The sequence below is a fragment of the Dama dama genome, chromosome 9 (assembly GCF_033118175.1).
Source record: "Dama dama isolate Ldn47 chromosome 9, ASM3311817v1, whole genome shotgun sequence".
Taxonomy (NCBI): domain Eukaryota; kingdom Metazoa; phylum Chordata; class Mammalia; order Artiodactyla; family Cervidae; genus Dama; species Dama dama.
This window is the reverse complement of record NC_083689.1, coordinates 24,615,383-24,638,357: the sequence shown is the minus strand read 5'-3', so window position 1 is coordinate 24,638,357 and position 22,975 is coordinate 24,615,383. Positions and strand designations below refer to the sequence as shown.

Genomic DNA, 22,975 nt, shown 5'->3' with positions numbered 1-22,975 from the left:
GGCCACCCAGTTGTAGCCTAAGGGATTAGGGACTATGGTTGGTAACTGTGCCCATGAACCACCACGCTAAAGCAAGCTGTCAGGTACGCAGGGACCTTGGACCAAGTATATAGGAGCTCTCCAAACTATGTTCAGGAATCTTTCAAAACTCTGAAACCATTTTACAATGTAGAAGTTCATTTAATAAACTACCCTGGATAGTCACATACACACCCCTCCCCCCAGCTCTCTGCTCTCCTCCGCTGCCCTCTGTCCCAGGTCACCTGCCCACGTGGGCTCACCTGCGGAGGCCACACCCTCTACCTCCGCGGCACTGGCTTCCCCAGCTCCCAGAAAATCCGAGGGGCCAGAACCCGGCGCCCCCACAACCTCCCTCCGCCGGCCCAGCTCCTTCATGGGATCCACCTGGGCTCCTGACCAGGTGCGCAGGACGGCCCACACCCAGTTGTCCTTTCGGAGCCTCAGGGAGTCGGGAGAGGCGCGGGTGGGTCTCAGGTGAGCAGGGGAAGGGGTGCCGCGTTGGGGACAGTGATGGGGAGGGGTGCCGCGTGGGGGGCGGTGATGGGGGGAGGGGTACTTTGGGGGCCTGTGATGTAGGAGGAGGGCGGCCAGCCCAGGAGTTGCCCAGGTGGGGAGAAGGCGGTGCTCCCACCTGGTGCCGCCCCCAGGCCCGCCCCATCCCCCGAGGCCGCTGGAGTCCCGGTGGGTTGTGGAGGGAGCCGCCGGGTCGCGCTGTGCAGCCTCGGGCTGAGAGCGGTGAGTCTGGGACCTCCCGATATGAGGTGGCCGCCCTCTCCCCACGCCTGCGTTCAGGCTGTATAGACGGAGCAGGTGCGGTGCCGATGCGGTCCGGGTTGTTGGACGCGTCGGGCTGTGTAGACGCCCTCGGGGAGTGTGAATGAGGCCTCGCTCTGCAGACGCGGCCCGGGGCCCTGTGTGTGTTTCCCGATCCTGAGGGCTCCCTGTGCCCAGTGGCCGCTCTCCTGCCTTCCCACCATTAGCTCGACTAAACCCGCGTGGGGGCGTGGGAATGGGGCGGCAGAAAACGGCGTGGGGGAGCAGCGACGGGGAGGTCTCCGGGGGTTTGGGAAGGGTCTCTCTGCTCTCCTCCCTGTGGCTTCTTTCAGCCAGCCCCTTGCTAGGGCGTGAGAAACCGACCAGGATTTGGAGTGGGGTGCTCACAAGGCCTGGGTTTCGAATGGGGTCGTAGTCAGTTACCTGCGGCACGCATGGTGTGTGAGCCGATTGTGCACAATTGTGTGGTCTCCAGCGTGGGGTTGCCTGTGGCTGTGTGGGTGGTGGTATTTCCTGTATGTTGTCTGTCTGTGTGACCGTGACTGCACTGGGAGATCCTGTATGATTCTGTGGGTGGTTGTGTGTGTGGACCCCCTCCCAGTTTGCTTGTCTGGGAAGTGGGGATGGAGTCCCTGGGACCCCCCAGGATGCCACGTGTAGCCCTCCTGTCCCACCAAATAGCCAGTCAGGTGTTTTGATTCATTGTGATCTGATCAGGTAAAGAGTCTGCCTGCAATACGGAAGACCTAGGTTCGATACCTGGGTTGGGAAGATCCCCTGGAGAAGGAAATGGCAACCCGCTCCAGTATTCTTGCCTGGAAAATCCCATGGATGGAGGAGCCTGGCGGGCTTCATTTCATGGGGTCACAAAGTCGGACATGGCTGAGCGACTTCACTCTCCCCGTTTCTTAAGTGTTGCTACTGATGCGCCTGCAGTGAGGGACTGGAGGGGCGGACCCCACAGCCCACTGGAGAGGACATGTGTGTGTGTTCAAGGCAGGATTCTCAAAGTTCAGAGTGTAAAGTGTGGAACTGGAAGAGCCTCAGAGGGAGGCGAGCTGGGTGGCCTTTGGTTAAGTCTGGGCACCCCACTCAGCACAGGATTAATGGAGAAAGGTCTGCTCCTGGTACCACAGACATGGGTGGCAGGAAAGAGACCCTGGGGGGAGCCCACGGCCACACACAGGGGAGTGTGTCCTTCCTGAAGGAGGATGTGAGGGTCTGGGCATCTGCTTCCATCCGTGGAGTCCAGGAAAGAGAGAGAAACCAGCGGCAGGGAGGCGGGAAGCGCCTGTGGGTCTGTGGCTGGCTCCAGGGGAGCTGGGGCCTGGACCGGTCGCTTCCCCCTCTCACATCTCTCTTCCTGCCCTGGGGCATGGTTCAGAGTTCTCCGTCCCTGTTCCCACGGCTCACCTGCTCTACCTTTCTGCAGGGTCCTGGGGAGCCATGCGCATTTCGTGATAGAGACCCACCAACAGAGTGGGGGAAATTCCTGAATTCCATGTACTCTGTGTGTGTGTAGACAGGGGGTGGGGGAAGGAGACAGACACCTATAGAGACTCAGAGGTTCAGAGACAGAGACGTGGAGAGGCAGAGATAGAGACAAAGAGATACAGAGGTAGAGAAAGAGGGAGAGAATGACAGAGACAGATAAGAGCTGTCTCTTCAAGCCACAGTGTCCTCATCTATAAAGTGGGGATACTCCTGCTGGCCCCCTCCCCGTGGGGGTGCTGGGAGGCCGAATTAATTGACTCGAGGCTGTGAGCCCCACACAGATCTTAGGCACCACCTTTCTGCTCCTGGCTGCTTCTCTTTGGTCATAAGCACATCCCATGGGTGTAACAGTGGGACCAGGGAAACAGCTGTTCCCCATTATCTGAATATGCGTGGCTCTCGAGTAAAGCAGAGGTTAACGTGTTCCGGGTGGCTGGCTCATGCCTACATCAGGCTTTGCTGTTTTCCCCACTCTACCTCTATTAACTAAGAAAGGTGATTTCAGAATCCTGTTCATTGCGAAGATGGCACAGGGTCCCGGTACACCCTTCACCCAGTGCCTCCTAGTGTTCAAACCTTGCGTTGCCATAGCATAGTGATTAAAACTAAAAAAACTGACATTAGGGACCATCCTTGGTCTTCCCAGGTGGCGCTAGCGGTAAAATACCTGCTTGCCAATGCAGGAGATGTAAAAGACATGGGTTCAGTACTGTGGAGGATAGCATGGCAGTCGAGTCCAGTATTTTTGCCTGGAGAATCGCATGGACAGAGGAGCCTGGCCGGCTATAGTCCATAGGGTCACAGAGTCAGACACAATTGAAGAGACTTATTATGCATGCCTTGGTGCACCAGGGGGTAAGACTCTGCACTCCCACTGAAGGGTGCATGGGTTTGATCCCTGGTCGGGGAACTAAGATCCTACATGCTGTACAGTGTAGCCAAAAGAAAAAAAAAAAAAAGAAAGAAAGAAAGAAAGAAATTTACATTAAAATGAACATAAACACTTGCAATCAATTTTGCCTAGATTTCCCTGGTTTTTGCACTAATGACCTTTCTCTGTTCTGGTATTTAATCTGAGATTCCTCACTGCACTGAAAACCTGTACTTGTTTTAACTATACAAGTCACAAGTGATTGGAAGTTTCTTTTTTTCATGTACATGTCTGTATCTGTTTCCCTGGGTATCACCCATGTTTATCAGCTTCTTGCCTCAACCACCCCCCCTCCACCCACAGGCTCTCTGACTCCCCTTTCCTCTGTGCTCATTAAAAAGCTACAAAAACATGAGATATCATCACCGCAAATAGTTCTCTCACAAACACCTCTTCCTATGAAAACCTAACAAAAAGTCCACAGACAAAAAGGGGGGAAAAAAAAGACCAAGCTTATTAAATTTCCTAAAGGCTCGCTGAGTGATTGATTTCATGAGGTTGGGGCAGTGGGGGAGGGGCGGTGTCCTGGCTGGACGTGAGCCTGCCCAGTGGAGCCGGGTAGAGAGAAACAGGAGAGGTTGCAATGCAGATGAGAGAAGCCTGTTGTATAGATCAGTGCTGGCTGCCATGGAGGCAAAGAGGGAAGACCAACGGGATGGAAGACTGTCTTGGATGAGTGGCAAGAAAAAAGTTACAGAGAGAGGTGGGCAAAGAGTTGAGAGGGAAGAGGGGAAGAAATGCAGGAGCCCGGGAGCAAAGCTGGGGTGAGGTTTGGGTTTTTGCTGAAGTTTTTGTTTTCGTTTTTTTTTTTAATTTTAATTTTTTGGCTGCACCACAGGACATGTGGGATTTTAGTTCCCTGACCAGGGATTGAACCTACACCTCCTGCATTAGAAGGGCAGAGTCCTAAGCACTGGACCACCAGGGAAATCCCAAGACTTAGCTAAGTTGATAGTTGACTCTGCTTGGAGAAAAGTGACCCCAAGCCCCTCATTTCCTCTTGGAGAGGCTGAATTATGGTTTGAACCGACGAGATGTAATTGGCTGTTAAAGACAAGCAAAGGAGGGACTTCCCTGGTGATCCAGTGGTTAAGACTCTATGCTACCAATGCAGGGTGCCCGGGTTCCATCCCTGGTCAGGGAACTAGGTCCCATAGGCTAAACCAAAGATCCCACATGATTTAAGTAAAACCTGGTGCAGCCAAATTACAAAAAAAACACAAGATGAAGATTCACAGCAGAATGGTGTGGAACACCAAGAATACAATGTGTGGTTCCTGAGAAGGAAAACTGAAAGCCAGACAGAAAAGTCCTGGGCCCTGGAGTCTTGTGTATCAGTTCTCAATTGCTATGTAACAAATTCTCCCCAAAGTTCACACATGAAGACAAATGTTTATTGTTCCAATTTCTCAGAGTGCTTTGTCTGGGGATTCTGGCTGAGAGTCCCTCATAAGGTTGCTGTCTCTGAAGGCCTGATGGGGACAGGGGTTGGAGCTTCCAGGAAGCCCCTCACATGGCTCCTCCCCACCAGGACCTCCCACGGTGCTGCTTGAGCCTCCTTACTACATGGTGGCCAACTCCCCCAGAACAGGCAGGAGAAAGCCTCAGTACCTTTTACGACCTACTCAGAGGTCTCAGGCCATTGCTTTTGGTATTTTTATTCATTAGGCGTGAGTCAAGTCTAGTCCACACTCTAAGGGAAGAGAATTGTTGGTCAGTCACTAAGTCATGTCCGAGTCTGCAACCCCATGGACTGCAGCACACCAGGCTCCCCTGTCCTTCATTATCTCCCGGAGTTTGCTCAAATTCTTGTCCATTGAGTTGATGATGGCATCCAACCATCTCATCCTCTGTCGCCCCATCTCCTCCTGCCTTCAGTCTTTCCCAGCATCAAGGTCTTTCATAATGAACCGGCTCTTCACATTAGGTGGCCCAAGTATTGGAGCTTCATCATCAGTCCTTCCAATGAATATTCAGGGAAGAGATTTAGGCTCCACCAAAGAGAAGAGTGGCAAGAAATCTGTGGACCTCCTTTAGAACCACCAGCCCCCCATGACCTTGGGCAAGTGTCCCAGTTCCTGTGTGCCTCTGTTTCCTCTTCAGTCAGAATACACTGGTCTTGCGGGATGGTTGTGATCATAGATTAGGTAACAAGTGTAAATATCATTTAGTGCAATGCCTGCCACATAGACTTCCCAGGTGGGCTCCCCACGTGCAGCTAGTGGTAAAGGACACAACTGCCAATGCAGGAGACACAGGGGACGCGGGTTCAATCCCTGGGTTGGGAAGATCCCCCGGAGTAGGAAATGGCAACCCATTCCAGTATTCTTGCCTGGGAAAGAGGAGCATAGTGGGCTGTAGTCCATGGAGCTGCAAAGTTGGACACAACTGAGCAATTGAACACATACATCTATCTGCCGTACATGCTTGGTGACTTACTGCAGGCATTTCCCCACTGCACTTCCATTCTCTTGAGAAATGATGTATCACCTGGAGCGATCAAACTAGAACTCCCTGGCGCTCGAGGTCAGAGTGGAGAGTAGGATAACTTGCTTTCTTCGTACATTTTGGGCTGTGCTTGTTCTTGTCCTGGCTTCCTTTCCAGTGCTCAGCCTCTTCTTCCAAAGGGACTCCAGGTTCTACACATTGGCAGATACCACCTTACCTTCTACTGTCACTGGTGCAGTTTGGCACCGTTTGGGAGAAAACCCACACAGCAGGGGATGCAGAGGGGAAGTGGAGGTAATGGCCTTGAGGGTGTAGACAAGCTCACTGGATAGAAGGCACAGACCATGCAAAGTCCCTGGGGCAAGGCTGTGTCTGTGTGTTTGAGGAACAGTCAGGAGGCTGATGTGGCTGGAACAGGAGGAGGGAGCTGAGGACACACAGCAAAGAGTGGGTGGGGCCAGGTCACGAGGGGCTTATGCCCTGAGTGAGCGCCAGGTAGAAGTCTAGGACACGGCCTGGGTCAGGTTTCAGCAGCCAGCCCTAGGACAAGGTCTGGGAGATCTCTGCTTAGCCCAGGGCAGTGGTGGTGCAGGTGGTAAAAAACCCACCTGCCAAAGCAGGAGACATAAGAGACATGGGTTCAATCCCTGGGTTGGGAAGATCTCCTGGAAGAGGAAATGGCAACCCACTCCAGTATTTTTGCCTAGAGAATCCCATGAACCGAGAAGCCTTGTAGGCTGCAGTCCATGGGATCGCAAAGAGTTGAACACAAATGAAGAGCTGCGGCTCCTGGGCTCTCGAGCACAGGATTGATTGTTGTGGCACCTGGGCTTAGCTGCTCCAAGGCATGTGGGATCGTCCCGGATCAGAAATCGAACCTGAGTCTCCTGCATTGGCAGGCGGATTCTTTACCACTGAGCCACCAGGAAAGCCCTAATGTGGACCATTTTTAATGTCTTTATTGAATTTGTTACAATGTTGCTTCTGTTTTATGTTTTGCTTTTTGGCTGCCAGGCATGTGGGATCTTAGCTCCCCAACCAGGGATCAACCCTGAGGGCCCTGCATTGGAAGGGGGAGTCCTAACCACTGCATTGCCAGGGAAATCCCCCATGTGCATTTTTGGAGGAGGCACTGACAACATTATCAGGCAGACTGGATGGAGGTTGCAAGAAAGGCCTCAGGAGGACCCCAGGCATTGGTGGTCTGAGTGATGTTGAGGATGGAGCTTCTGTCTGAGGCGGGGAAACCTGGGAAGAACAGATATTCTTGGGGCTGAGAAGGGCTGTCAGTTGGGCGGGCGTGTGTCAGACCCAGGACATTTGTCAGTCACTGGCTTGTGGTAACAAATAGCCATCAGTTTGGCCGCTTGAGGTGGCTCATGTCTATCATCTCCTGGTCTCTGTGGGTCAGGAGTCTGGGCATGGCTTAGCTGGGTCCCCTGCTCAGGGTCACACAAGGCTGCGGTCAGAAGGCTGGCTGGGCTGTGTTCTCATCTGAAGGCTGGATAGGGAAGGATCCCCTTCCTAACTGGTGCAGGTGACCAAGGGTCTGGCTGGCAGGCACCTCGGTTCCTAGAGGCACCCAGAGCTCCTTCCCAAACAGGCTATTCCAATAAGCTCACCCTTTCAGCAGGCCAGCCAGGAAGGTCTTCAGTCTGCCAAGGTGGGAGTCTTATATAATTTAGTCCTAACTAAATGTGATATCACGTCTGCCGTATCCTACTGCCATTTTTTTTTTTTTTTTCTTTTTGACCATGCAGCTCGTGGGATCTGGTTCCCTGACCAAAGATTGAAACCAGACAGTGAAAGAGTGAAGTTCTAGCCATTGGACCACCAAGGAAGTCCCCATTTTGTTGTTATTGAGTTGCTAAGTCCTGTCTGACATTTTGTGACCCCATGAACTGCAGCACGTCAGGCTTCCCTATCCTTCACTATCTCCTGGAGTTTGTTCAAGTTCATATCCATTGAATCGATGATGCTATTTAGCCATCTCATCCTCTGCCGCCCCCTTCTCCTCTTGCATTCAATCTTTCCCAGCATCAGAATCTTTTCCAATGAGTTGGCTGTCTGCATCTGGTGGCCAAAGTATTGGAGCTTCAGCACCAGTCCTACCAGTGAATATTCAGGGTTGATTTCCTTTAGGATTGACTAGTTTAATCTCCTTGAAGTTCAAGGGACTCTTATGAGTCCTCATATCCTACTGCTTAGAAACTTAACACAAGTCCTGACCACACTCAAGGGGAGGTGATCACACAGGTGTGGGGGTCACCTCAGGTCACCTGGAAGGAGGTTCCAGAAGCCAACTCAAGTGGAGCATTCAGAAGATAAATCTGGCCTGGAGCTTGGAGATGTCAGGGTGTTATTAAAACCACAGACTGGATGGGATCACGGGGCAAGGTGCATATCTGCAAGTAGTCCGTGAAATATTTATTTAATATTCTTTAAATGGTCTATGTTTTTCTTTTGATTTTTTAAAATAACAGCTGTATGGAGATATAATTCCCATTTCATAAAGTTCACCAATGTAAACCAGTTCAGTGGTTTTAGATATCTTCACAAATATATGCAACCATCCCCACAATCAATTTTGGAACATTTTCTTTTAAAAAAATTTTTATTTATTTTTGTTTTTGCCTTTGACTTCACTGCTGTGTGGGCTTTTCTCTAGTTGTGGCGAGCAGGGGCTACACTTTAGTTGTGGTGCGAGGACTTGTCATTGCGATGGCCTGGAGAGCACAGTCTCTTAAGAGTGCAGGGTTCATTGTGGTGCATGCTCTGAGGCATGTGGGATCTTCCCAACCCAGGGATGGAACTTGTGTCTCCTGCATTGGCAGGCAGATTCTCACCCACTGGACCACCAAGGAAGTCCCTAGAACATTTTCTTTTTTAATTTGTGAAGTCTACTTTTTAAACCTAAAAGCTTTTTGAAAATGAAAACTTTGTTGCTGACGTGCACAGACAGAAAATGAATAAGAGAGTGGAACTAAAAAACAAAATGAGGAAAAAGTCAGACAGTGCTATTGAATCGTGACCATCCTCTGGGGCCCAGACTAAGACACGGTAAGCAGGACCCTCACCTCCGGTCCAAAGTTTAAGGGAATGCCAAGAAGCTCAAGATCAAGAGAAATGATATCACAGTGCAATGATGGACACACCCAGTGAATGCAGGAGAAAGCTTAAGAAGCAAAATATCCACATTTTAAGCAAAGATGACACACACAGGGCTGGGATGGGGAGGAAGAGAGAAAGGTGACTGAGTGAGTGCAGTGTGGGAGCCTGCCTTTATGTAAAATGTTGCTGTTTGATTGTTCATGGATTTCTTGGTGTTAATTTTGATTTTTCATTTCAGAAAATACTATTGATCTTTAAGGGCTTCCCAGGTGGTGCTAGTGGTAAAGAACCCGCTTGCCAATGCAGGAGATGCAAGAGATGTGGGTTCCATCTGTGGGTGGGGAAGACCCCCTGGAGGAGTGCATGGCAACCCACTCCAATATTCTTGCCTGGAGAATCCCCATGGACAGAGGAGCCTAGTGGGTATAGTCACTGTATGAGGTCACAAAGAGTTGGACATGACTGAGCATACACATGGTTGATTTACAATGTTGTGTTAGTTTCAGGTGTAGAGCAAAGTGACCCAGTTATAAATACACATATATCCACTATTTTTTAGGTTCTGTTCCCATACAGGTCATTCAGTTCAGTTCAGTCGCTCAGTCGTGTCCGACTCTTTGTGACCCCATGAACCGCAGCACCCCAGGCCTCCCTGTCCATCACCAACTCCCAGAGTGCACCCAAACCCATGTCCATTGGGTCCGTGATGTCATCCAGCCATCTCACCCTCTGTCGTCCCCTTCTCCTGCCCTCAATCTTTCCCAGCATCATGGTCTTTTCAAATGAGTCAGTTCTCTGCATCAGGTGACCAAAGTATTAGAGTTTCAGCTTCAACATCAGTCCCTCCAATGAACACCCAGGACTGATTTCCTTTAGGATGGACTGGTTGGATCTCCTTGAAGCCCAAGGGACTCTCAAGAGCCTTCGCCAACACCACAGTTCAAAAGCATCAATTCTTCTGTGCTCAGCTTTCTTTATAGTCAAACTCTCACATCCATATATGACTATTGGAAAAACAATAGCCTTGACTAGATGGACCTTTGATGGCAAAGTAATGTCTCTGCTTTTAAATATGCTGTCTAGGTTGGTCATAACTTTCCTTCCAAGGAGCAAGCGTCTTTTTAATTTCATGGCTGCAATCACCATCTGCAGTGATTTTGGAGCCCAGAAAAATAAAGTCAGCCACTGTTTCTACTGTTTCCCCATCTATCTGCCATGAAGTGATGGGACCAGATGCCATGCTCTCAGTTTTCTGAATGTTGAGCTTTAAGCCAACTTTTTCACTCTCCTCTTTCACTTTCATCAAGAGGCTGTTCTTCTTCACTTTCTGCATAAGGGTGGTGTCATCTGCATATCTGAGGTTATTGATATTTCTCCCGGCAATCTTGATTCCAGCTTGTGTCTCCTCCAGCCCAGTGTTTCTCATGATGTACTCTGCATATAAGTTAAATAAGCAGGGTGACAATATACAGCCTTGACATATACTCCTTTTCCTATTTGGAACCAGTCTGTTGTTCCATGTCCAGTTCTAACTGTTGCTTCCTGACCTGCATACAGGTTTCTCAAGAGGCAAGTCAGGTCATCTGGTATTCCCATCTCTCTCAGAATTTTCCATAGTTTATTGTGATCCACACAGTCAAAGGCTTTGGCATAGTCAATAAAGCAGAAATAGATGTTTTTCTGGAACTCTCTTGCTTTGTCGATGATCCAGAGGATGTTGGCAATTTGATCTCTGGTTCTTCTGCCTTTTCTAAAACCTGCTTGAAAAAAATAAATAAAACCTGCTTGAACATCTGGAATTTCACAGTTCACGTATTGCTGAAGCCTGGCTTGGAGAATTTTGAGCATAATACAGGTCATTACAGAGCATTAAGTGGAGTTCTCTGTGCTGCACAGAAGGTCCTTACTAGTTAATCTGTTTTGTGTGTAGTCACGTGTGTATGTCAGTCCCCACTGATCTCATTGACGGAGGAGGTGATTGGTGTCCCCTGAGGCTGTTGTCTCATCACCCCACCCCCGCTCGCCTGGCTCCTTCCTGGAGGCTCTGTGCGTGAGGTTCACTCTTGTTGGAAACAGGCTTGGGCAGGCATTTGAGAGGACAGACACTGTTCCTGCCTCATTCATGAGGACGACTCAGTTCTCGGGGGACCCTGGCTGAGCCCTTCCGTGTGTGTGTGTGCATGTTCAGTTGTGTCTGACTCTCTGTGACCCCACGGACTGTAGTCCACCAGGCTCCTCTGTCCATGGGATTCTCCAAGCAAAAATACTGGAGTGCGTTGCCATCCCCTCCTCCAGGGGATCTTCTCGACCCAGAGATCAAACCTGCATCTCCTGCATTACCAAGAGCACCACCTTGGAAAGCTCAAGCCCTTCCTTGGGAAACCTCAGATGGCTCCAGACCCTCCCTGGCACATGAAGACAGAGGGGGAGTAGGGTGACCAAATGTCCTGATTTCCAGGTTCAATCTGGAAGAGCCCCAGGTGACCTGGGGTGATTTGTCACCCCATATTGGTCACCCCATCACTGGCTTGGTGGGGCGAGAGTCGAGCCGTGGGATGACAGTGGTATATATTCCAGGGAGGGGGCTGATGCAGCTGTGGGCTCAGCTGGAGACCTGGGTGCTGAGCTTCACAGTCTGGATCTGTAGTCTGTGGGTTCTGACAGTAGATTCTACAGCTTTTTCCTTTTTTTTTTTATTTCTTTTTTTAACTTTTTTATTTTATATTGGAGTCTAGTTGATTGACAATATTTGGCTCAGTGGTAAAGAATCCACCTGCCAATGCAAGAGACTCAGGAGACTCGGGTTCAATCTCTGGGTTGAGAAGATCTCCTGGAGGAGGAAATGGCAACCCACTCCAGTATTCTTGCCTGGGAAATCCCATGGACAGAGGAGCCTGGCAGGCTACAGTCCAGGGGTTCGCAAAAAGTCAGACACAACTGAACAACTGTCACTAGTTGACTGAAATATTGTGTTAGTTTCAGGTGTAGAGCAAAGTGATTCAGTTATACATATACATATACCTATTCTTTTCTGAACTCTTTTTCCACTTAGGTTATTACATAATACTGAGTACAGTTCCCTGCACTACACACTAGGTCTTTGTTGGTTATCCATTCTATTTTTTAAAGTGTGTCAATTTTTTAAATTGCACTACAATTTATAATTTCATTTATTTTTGGCTCTGCTGGGTCTTCTCAAGTTGCAGCGAGCAGGGCATACTCTCTGGTTGTGGTGCTCAGGCTTCTCATTGCAGTGGCTTCTCTTGTTGCAGAACACAGGCTGTAGGGTTGAAAGCTTCCACAGTTGTGGCTCAGGGGCTTATTGCGGCTTGGCATGTGGGATCTTCCCGGACCAGGGATTGAATCCATGTCCCCCGCATTGGCAGGCAGATTTTCATCCACTGTACCACCAGGGAAGTCCACATGTATCTATTCTTTTACAAATTCTCTACCCATTTAAGGTGTTATATAATATTGAGCAGAGTTCCCTGTCCTCTACCATAGGTCCTTGTTGGTTATCCATTCTATTTTTAAAATATTATTTACTTATTTGGCTGCACAGGGTCTTAGCTGTGGAATGAGAACTCTCAGTTGTGGCATGTGGGATCTAGCTCCTGGACCAGAGATCACACTGGGGCCCCCTGCATTGGGAGCATGGAGTCCCAGCCACTGGACCACCAGGAAAGTCCCCTATGTAGTCCAAATATAGCAGTGTGTACATATCAACCCTGAACTCCCTGACTATCCCTCCTCCCCAGCCCTTTCCTTCTCCATCCCTGTGTCTGGCTCACGTTTTGGGTCTCAGAGCCAGTGCGGATCCTTTTGGAAGTTTTCAAGGATCATTCCTGTAACTGGGGATGGCATCTCCCACCTACTCATTTCTCTTGCTTCACTGCCTTGGAGTCGTTCTTAAGATCTGTCTGCCTGGGGTGTTTTCAGGTATCTCTCAAGCCCAGGTGGTAACTTATCCTCCAAAGTTGCTTTTAGAAAACTAAATTAGGCTTCATCCTGTCAAGGGTGCTCTCTCAGCCCGAGGTCACCGAGTGGAGCCAGCAGTCTCCTGTTCTCTCTTATCTTCCCTCCTTCTACTCCGCTTTTGTATTCCACCCCTGATCTTTGCAAAAAATAAAAATGAAGCCAATTCTAGAAGATATTTGGCTGTCTGAGATTAGGGGCTCGAAGGATCTTCTTGATCTTCCACCCCCTTTGCCTCTGTCCTCAGTGAAACACCTGCTTGTCCCAGCCAGGCTGTCTCCATTACATCTGAGTGAAAGGGAGGAGAGACATCCAAACAGCTTTGTTTTTTGATCTACCCAGCCCCAAATAATTTGTCTAAGCTGACTTTTTAAAAAATCCTAAATGGACTTTACATATTTTTTTCTTTTTTTTCTTGACTGAACATCGCAGTATATGGAATCTTAGTTCCCCAACCAGGATAGAACCCATGCCTCCCTTGCAGTGGAAGCACAGAGTCCTAACCACTGGACCACCAGGGAAGTTCCCTGGACTTTACATCTTGCTCAGAACTTTATTTCAATTTAGATATATGGGTATTTAGGGAAAGCTGGGTTTCAAATAGACTTTACATGATGACTGAAGACAGAAAATTCACTGGCGATCAATCCCACCTTCAATTTTTATGCCTCAACCTTATATGGGGAGGACTTCCTGGTGGTCCAGTGGCTAAGACTCTGTGCTTCCAGTGCCGGGGGCTGGGATTTGATCCCTGGTCAGGGAACTAGATCCCGCATGCTGCATCTAAGACCTGGAGCTGCCAAATAAATAATTTTAAAGAATTATACAGAAGATAAATCAACCCAGAGATGTTGCAACTTGGAGGGCTTTGGTCCACTTTTTGCTAGAGCTAATCAGCAGTCACCCGTTTCTCCTTTGGTAAAACTGTCAGCTTTTCACTTGAGCAATAAACACATTTTCAGGACTTCCCTGTTGGTCCAGTGGTTAAGACTCCACACTCCCAATTCAGGGGGTCCAGGTATAATCCCTGGTCAGGGAACTAGATCCCAGATGTTGCAACTAAGACCTGGTACAACCAAATAAATAAAAATTAAAAATATTTTTAAAAAGTAAAGAAACAACACATTTTCTGTGCCAACCATTTGCAAAGACTTGGCAGGGAGATGAGGTAAGGGACAGGTGTGGAGGGTCCAGGTCTGTCCTTGAGGAGTTGATGAGAGTCTGGAAATTTCTCTGAACTGGGTGTACCCACCTGGTACATCTTCACATCAGGTGGCCAAAGTATTGGTGCTTCAGCATCAGTCCTTCCAATGAATATTCAGGGTTGATTTCCTTTAGGATTGACTGGTTTGATCTCCTTACTGTCCAGTGGACTCTCAGGGGTCTCCTCCAGCACCACAGTTCAAAAGCATCAATTTTTCTGTGCTCAGCCTTTTTTATGGTCCAGCTCTCACCTCTGTATATGACTACTGGAAAAATCATAGCTTTGACTAGATGGACCTTTGTTGGTCAAGTGATGTCTTTGATTTTTAATATGCTATCTAGGCTGGTCAAAGCTTTTCTGCCAAGGAGCAAAGCATCTTTTAATTTCATGGCTGCGGTCACCATCTGCAGTGATTTCGGAGCCCAAGAAAATAAGGTCTGTCACTCTTTCCATTTTTTCCCCATTTATTTGCCAGGAAGTGATGGGACTAGATGCCATGATCTTAGTTTTTTGAATGTTGAGTTTTAAGCCAGCTTTTTTTTTCTTTTTTAAAGCCAGCTTTTTCATGGTCCTCTTTCACCTTCATCAAGAGGCTCTTTAGTTCCTCTTCATTTTCTGCCATTAGGGTGGTACCATCTGCACATCTGAGGTTGTTGATATTTCTCCCAGCAATCTTGATTCCAGCTTGCAATTCACCCAACCTGGCTTTTCACATGATGTACTCTACATGTAAGATAAATAAGCAGGGTGACAACATATAACCTTGAGGTACTCCTTTCCCAATTTTGGACCAGTCTGTTGTTCCATAACCGGTTCTACCTGTTGCTTCTTGACCTGCATACAGGTTTCTCAGGAGGCAGGTAAGGTGGTCTGGTATTCCCATCTCTTTAAGAATTTTCCACAGTTTGTTGTGATCCACACAGTCAAAGGCTTTAGCATAGTCAATGAAGCAGAAGTAGATGTTTTTCTGAAATTCTCTTGCTTTGTCTATGATCCAGCAGATGTTGGCAATTTGATCTCTGGATCTTCTGCCTTTTTTAAATCCAGCTTGAACATCTGAAGTTCTTGGTTCACATACTGTTGAAGCTTAGCTTGAAGGAATTTGAGCATTACTTTGCTAGCATGTGAAATGAGTGCAATTGTGTGGTAGTTTGAGCATTCTTTGGCATTGCCCTTCTTTGGGATTGGAATGAAAACTAACCTTTTCCAGTCCTGTGGCCACTGCTGAGTTTTCTAAATTTGCTGGCTTATTGAGTGCGGCATTTTAACAGCATCATCTTTTAGGATTTGAAGTAGCTCAGCTGGAATTCCATCAGCTCCACTAGTTTTGTTGGTAGTAATGTTTTGTAAGGCCCATTTGACTTCACACTCCAGGCATCTGGCTCTGGGTGAGTGACCACACCATCGTGGTTGTCCAGGTCATTAAGACCTTTTTTTGTATAGTTCTTCTGTGTATTCTTGCCACCTCTTCTTAATATCTTTTGTTTCTGTTAGGTCTGTACCATTTCTGTCCTTTGTTGTGCCCATCTTTGCATGAAATGTTCTCTTAGTATCTCAATTTTCTTGAAGAGATCTCTAGTCTTTCCCATTTTACTGTTTTTCTCTATTTCTTTGCATTGTTCACTTAAGAAGATGGGTTTCTTATCTCTCCTTGCTATTCTCTGGAACTTTGCATTCAGATGGGTATATTTTTCCTTTTCTCCTTTGCCTTTCACTTCTCTTCTTTTCTCAGCTATTTGTAAAGCCTCCTCAGACAACCATTTTGCCTTTTTGGGTTTCTTTTTCTTGGGGACGGTTTTGATCACCATCTCCTGTACAATGTTAATTAACCTCTATCTGTGAGAGAGGTGGTACCCGAGAACTCAGGAGAAGAGGGGTGAGAGGTTTGTCGGGGGAGGATTCCCCCACCTCGGGGACACATTGAGTTGCAGGGGGAGATGTCCAGGTCCAGGTCAGTCCTGACTGAAGCTCAAGAGCAACTTGAACTGGAAATTTCTGTTAATACTTGGAGGTTGTCAGTGGATAAGTGATCCTTGCTGTTGTGGGCTCTCCTGGGGAGGAAGAAGGGCTTTTGCACAGACCGTGGCATGGGTGCCACTTACAAATCATTTGACAGGCTTTATTTTGTGACTGCTTGTGATGTACATCAAGATTTTTCCCAAAAGGATGCCAGTGAATGAGAACATGAAGACCTGATGTGAGGCTCCTCTGTCTCCAGGGACCTTTTTCAGACTTGAATGGTGCACTCAGCAAGGAGGTTCTCTCCTAATCATGGGCTGTGCATGGCTTTGCCCAGGCCTCATGGAAACAGGCATCCCCATGTATGCAGAGGTGACGCCATCTAGAATTTGGATAAATCTGATGTCGTGTTGATCAAGTGGTCTCTTTTTTTACAATGGTGGGAGAGGTGGTGAAGTGTTGTAGGGTCCCTGTAGAAGTTACAGCTCCCTACTTTGGTTTGTCCAAGATTCATGTAAGAGAGACAACCCCAGCTTGAACCGTTTGAGCCAAGCTTGGCTCCTGTGCCTGGTCAGTCCAGAGAAGACCTGGCCCCAGGCAGGGCTGGGTCACTTTGTCTTGTCACCTGAGGTCCTTTCCTGGCTGTGCTCCCTACATCCATCCAGCCACTTCCTTCAGAATTGACCACATCCTCCTGCCTTTCTTTTGGAGGCCAAGATGGCAGCTAATGGCCTCAAGCCTAGCCATGGCAGCCAAGGAGCCCCACTGGGAAGAAGGCTGTGCCCTCCCTCCTGTTGTTAGTTGTGTGAACGTGTTAGTCACTCAATCAGGTCCAACCTTTTGTGATCCCATGGACTATAGCCCACCAGGCTTCTGTGTCCATGGAATTCTCCAGAAAAGAACACTGGAGTGGGTAGCCATTCCCTTCTCCAGGGGATCTTCCCCACCCAGGAGTGGAACCCAGATCTCCTGCATTGCAGACAGATTCTTTACTGTCTGAGCCACCAGAGAAGCCCCTGTGAAGCTGATCATGTCCTATTGTTTTTAGCCTACAAAAGTGGCAATTTCATACAGTTGAAATTCAGGGAAGAAAGTTGGTTGGTCTGCAACCCTTTGGACCAGTCACTGATGTGGGTGAAAGGGTGGTTACTGTGATTGGCAGATCTGTGTCCAGTGTGGACCAGTCATCAACAGGGATGGAGGGGTGCTTACTGTGATTGGCAGACCCTGGGTCCAGTATGGACCAATCACTGGTGGGGGTAGATGGGTGGTTACTGTGATTGGCTGGCTTGCATCCAGTGTGGCCCAATCATCAATAGGGATGGAGATGTGGGTATGTGATTGACAGGCCCAGGTCCAGGATGGACTAATCACTGATATGGGTGGAGGATTGGTTATTGTGATTGGCAGCCCTGGGTCCAGTGTGGACCAGTCACTACTGTGATTAGTATAGTGGGTGGGGCATATGACTGGGGTGGACTTTCCCGTTGGAAAAAGAATTCTAGGAAGACAAAAAGACATGGTCAGCCCCTTGCTATTCAAAATTAGAACTAACGGCACAAAGCCTATCAACGACCAGCCAGTAACTGAGGCCTGGAGAGGTTCACTGCCCTGCTGGGGCCATGGAACTAGCTGGGCTGAAGCCAGAATGTGGCCATTGGTCTTCTGGCGACTAGCAGTCCTTGCACCTGACCAGAGAGAGCAGTGGGGGAAGGGCAGTTCCCATGTTCAAGGTGTTCTTCCTACGAAGATGCTCAGTGTCCCCGCTCAACACACAACTCTGTCTTGGGTGAGCACTGTGTGGCATGGTCTGCAAAGAGCCTATATTAGCCTCCTGTTGCTTCTGTAACTTAGCCTCACGGGGGCTAAATCCCCCTGCGGGCAGGGCCGGTCCCTCCGGGGGCTACAAGGAGCACCAGCTCCTGCCTTTTCCAGCTTCTAGAGGCGCCGCATCCCTGGATCGCAGCCCCTCCTTCCATCCTCACAGCCAGCAGAGCAGCATCTCCCGTCTCTCTGCCTTTGACCCTCCCCCTCCCTCTTATAGGGGCCCTGTCTCAGGGGCCTAATCCCACCTGCAGAGTCCTTTCTGCCCTGTGACATGTCCCCATGGTCCCAGGACTAGGACGGGGGCGTCTTTCTGGACGTGTTTTTCTCTGCCTCAGTGTCCAGGCAAAATGCTGTTTCTGTGGAAGTGCCTGGAGACACTGTCGGGTATTTTTGGACCAAACAGTCATTGTGTTTTCTGAGCTTCGCTTGATTCCAAGGCAGATTTCAGAGTCTGATTTTTATCTGCCCTACACCAGACCTGCCAACATCTGGATGCGGTTTCTGCGCCCTTCTAGGAGGCCGCTTCGAGGTCGTGCCGGGGCATGAATGCGCTGGTGCGCGTCCAGGCCAGAATTTGTCGGACTCCGAGCTGGGGCAGCGCTGCCAGCCGCCTGGCCTCTCCTGGGTTTCCTCGTTTGTTCACAGATAATCCCTCTTGGCCTTCACGTTCTGGGTGTTTCTGTCTGTGAACAGTTTTCCCTTCTCACTTCTCTGCTTCTGGCATATGTCAGTTCCTCTCTCTCAACTCCTTTCTATTTTTATTGGGGTAGATTATGTGTGTGTGCTGAGTGGCTCGGTTGTGTTTGACTCTTTGCGACCCCATGGACTGTAGCCTGCCAGGCTGCTCTGTCCATGGAATTATCCAGGCAAGAATACTGGAGTGGGTTGCCATGCCCTCCTCCAGGGGATCTTTTCAACCCAGGGATCGAATCCAGGTCTCCCGCATTGCGGGCGGATTCTTTCCCATCTGAGCTACCAGGGAAGATTATATACATCATGTAAAATTCACCATCATGACCGTTTTTAGGTACACAGCTTGGTGGCACTAAAACACATTCGCATCTTTGTGCAACCATCCCCACCATCCTCTCTAGAACTTTCTCATCTTCCCAAGCGAAACCTTCATTCTCATTACACGCTGACTCCCAGTCCCCTCCGCCAGCCCCTGGCCCCATCATCTACTTCCTGTCTCTGTGGTTCTGGCTCCTCCAGGACCTGCTGTGAGTGGAATCAGTATTTGTCCTTCAGTGTCTGCTTCTGTCACTGAGCATCATGTTCTCAAGGCTCATCCAGGTGGTAGCAGGTGTCTGAATCTCCTTCCTTTTTAAGACTGAGTAACATTCCATGGTGTGGATGGACCACATTGTGTTTATCCATCATCCACCAGTGGACACTTGGGTTGCTTCTACCTTTGGCCGGTGTGAATATGCTGCTGTGAACATAGGTGTGCAAATATCTGTTTGAGACCCAGCTCTTTGTTCCTTTGGGTGTATGTATGCCCAGGAGTCAGCTTACTGCAGCATATGGTGGTTCTGTTTAATTTTTTGACAACCCTCCAGACTGCTTCCCTGTTGGCTACACTGGTTTGCGTTCCCAGTGACAGGGCATGATGGGGCTAATTGCCCCACATTCTTGCCTGTGCTTGCTATCTTTTGGTTTTTGACAATAAGCATCCTAATGGGCATATACCCTCTCTTTTTAACACTTTTCCTTTGTGAGGCTGGTGGGGAGAACTGCATGGTCAGAGGTCACAGTCTCTGTGCAGGACTGTCCTTGACTCTGAGGTCATTTGCAAGTTCAGGGAGGTACGGGGTGAATGTGTGCCCACCATTGCAGTCCTAACCCCAGCACCTCAGGAGATGCCCTCATTTGGATATAGGGTCTTTGTAGATTCAGTCAAGTTAAAACAAGATCATCAGGGTGGGCTTTAATTCGATACAACTGCTGTCCTTATAGCAAGGGGACGTTTGGACACTGGGAGGAGGCAGTGTAGAGATGCAGGCAGAGACAGAATGATGCTGCCACAAGCCAAGTGACATCAAAGGTCACCAGCCACCCCTGGAAGCCAGGAGAGAGCCTGGAACAAGTCCTCCTTCGTGGCTGCAGAGGAAGCTACCCTGCTGACATGCTGACCTCTGATTCTTGACCTCCAGAACTGGAGGTCAACAAGCATCTCTTATATAAGACCCCATGCTTGTGGTGCTTTGTTATGCCACCCCAGGAAGCTAATAAGCAGGGGTGGTTCCCAAAATCACCATGAGGTTTGACAATTCACTAGAAAGACTCAGAAATCAGTAAGTGCTGTAATAGTCACAGTTATGATTTAAGATTAGCTGTAGCAGTTAGAGGGATAAAGATTATGGATTAAGGGATTTCCCTGATGGTTAAAGACTCTGATGCTGGGGAAGACTGAAGGCAGGAGAAGAAAGGGGCAACAAAGGATGAGATGGTTGGATGGCGTCAATGGCTCAATGGATATAAGTTTGCCCCAACTCCAGGAGATGATGAAGGACAGTGAAGCCTGACATTCTGCAGTCCATGGGGTCGCAGAGAGTCAAATACGACTGGTGGTCCAGTGGCTGAAACTCCATGCTTCTAATACAGGGGTCCTGGGTTCCATCCCTGGTCGGGGAGCTAGATCCCACAAGCCACAAGTGAGACCTGATGCAGCTAAGTAAGTTAATAAAAATATTAACAAAAATAAGATGATGGATTAAGATCAGCTAAAGGGAGAGAGACACAGTACTGAGTCTAGCTGTCTGAGACCCTTTGGGCTGCTGGTCCAAAATACCAAGGCTGGGCAGCTGATACACAGCAGACATTTACGTCTCAGAGTCCTGGGGGCTGGAAATCCAGCATCAAGGCACCAGCAGGTCCAGTGTCTGCTGAGGCCCTGCCTCTTGGCTCATCGATGGCCATCTCCTTGCTGTGTCTTCTTATGGCAGAGGGTCCAGGGAGCTCTCTGGGGTACAGTGCCATATTAATTTCTGCTGTGCAGCAAAGAGAATCAGCTATATGTATAGACATACTGGTGGCGCTGGTGGTAAAGAACCCACCTGCCAATGCAGGGGACATTAGAGATGAAGGTTTGATCCCTGGGTCAGGAAGATCCCCTGGAGTTGGAAATGACAACCCACTCCAGTATTCTTGCTGGAGAATCTCATGGGCAGAGGAGCCTGGTGGGCTGTAGTCCATAGGTTTGCAAAGGGTCGGACGCAACTGAAGCGACTTAGCATGCGTCCTCTTTTTTTTTTTATTTCCCTCCCCTTTAGGTCACCACAGAGCACTGAGTTCCCTGTGCCATACAGTAGATTTTCATTAGTTATTCATTTCATTTCTTTAAAAAAATTTTTTTAAATAACATTCTATTTAGCCCACTATAGTCTATATACCTTTTAACATATAGTCAGTATAAAGACTGTAAGATGTTTTACACTCTCTCTTTTTTTTTCCACACTGTTTTGGAAATCCAGTGTGCATTTTTGGCTTATAGTGTACCTTATTTCAAGTGCTCAGTAGTCATATGTGGCTAGCTGTTGTTTAGTCACTAAGTCATGTCTTGGCTTTTTGCGACCCCATGGACTGTAGCCCGCCAGTCTCCTCTGTCCATGGGATTTCCCAGGCAAGAATACTGGAGCGGGTTTCCATTTTCTTCTCCTCATACGGGCACTAATCTCATTGCTGGGAGCCCCACCCTCATCACTTCCCAAAGGCCCCCACCTCCAAATATCATCCCATGGAGGGTTAGGGTTTTAACGTATGAATTGGGAGTGGGGGACACAAACAGCAAGTTCATGTCCTCTCCTGCGTGGTCAGGATGCAGTATTCTCCCGGCATTGGTGTGTGATAGCACACATGAAGCTTTGCCAGTCAGGGCGGCTCCCCCACGCTCCAGGGTGCAGAGCTTTCCCTGGGCACAACTGCTTCACTGACTGACTCATCGATCATCCACACGGTTGACCTCAGTCTGCCAGAGACCACTTCCCAGAACTGGAGGCAAAGGCCAACATTTATTTCTGTCTGTTTGTTTGTTTGTTTTTAGAGTGTTCTATTTTATCGCCCCCCTCCCCCACTGTTTTGTCATTAAGTCGTAGAATAGGGACTTCCCTGGCAGTCCAGTGGTTAAGACTCCATGCCTCCAAAGTAGGGGATATGGGTTCAGTCCCTGGTCAGGAAACTAAGATCCCACATGCCATGTGGCACAACCAGAAAAAAAATAACAGTCATATAGTATGAGGATAGCTTCCCAGATGGTGCTAGTGATAAAGAAGTTGCCTGCCAATGTAGGAGATGTAAAGGACAGGTTTGATCACTGGGTCAGGAAGATCCCCTGAAGGAGGGTATGGCAACCCACTCCAGTATGCTTGCCTGGAGAATCCCATGGACAGAGGAGCCTGACGGGCTACAGTCCATGGGGTCACAAAAAGTCGGACATGACTGAGCGACTAACACTTTCACTTTTTACTTTCTTATTCACTATCATTCAGTTCTAAATAATTTTTTAAACCTTCAGTTCAGTTGCTCTGTTATGTCCGACTCTTTGTGATCCCATGGACTGCAGCATGCCAGGCTTCCCTGTCCATCACCAACTCCCAGAGCTTGCTCAAACTCATGTCCATCCAGCCTGTGATCCAGTCTGTTTTCAATTATTTTATGTCTGAATTAATTTTAAGCATATAAAATATTTTCATATATATTGTTTTATAATCTCAGATGGTTTCACTTTCAGAATGCCTTCAGTATCTAGTATTGTCTTCTTTTTTTCCGCTGACTCTTGCTGGTTTTTTTTTTTTTTTTTCTTAGTGTGTTTTGCAATTTTGAGATTGAGAAGTTATCCTTAGCATGCTTTTATCTGTTGGAATCCTTCAGAATCTAAGATGAGGGTGTGTCTCTCTTAAAAAGTTTTGTCTAACTTTGTTTTTCTGCCCTTTACCCGTTGGGTTTGAATGCTTAAAAGCAGAAGAGTAACTGGGTTTTCCTGGTGAAAGATCGGTCTGACTCTAGTGTGGAAAATGAAGTGGAGTCCAAGTTGTTGCAATAATTCAGATTTGAGGTGATGACAACTTGCACTAGGCAGTATGGATGAAGACAAAAGATGAACCCTAGACCAAGGGTCACCATATTATGGCCCTCAGATTAACCCCAGCCAATTGCCTGTTTCATGGGAACACAGCCATACCTGTGTGTTTACATGTGCCTGATGCTGCTTTTATGACATGACAGAGTTGTAT

The 22,975-nt window shown here is 48.4% G+C and overlaps 1 protein-coding gene across 1 annotated transcript in view; it reads left to right on the top strand.

Annotated features, from left to right (window-relative positions):
- The first annotated feature begins 481 nt into the window (after nt 1-481).
- TMPRSS9 (transmembrane serine protease 9) overlaps nt 482-22,975 on the top strand; it is a 60,565-nt gene continuing 38,071 nt past the window's right edge. Inside the window, exon 1 of the mRNA XM_061150746.1 lies at nt 482-495. The gene's annotated coding sequence lies outside the window, so the exon portion shown is untranslated. The remainder of the gene's footprint in view (nt 496-22,975) is intronic.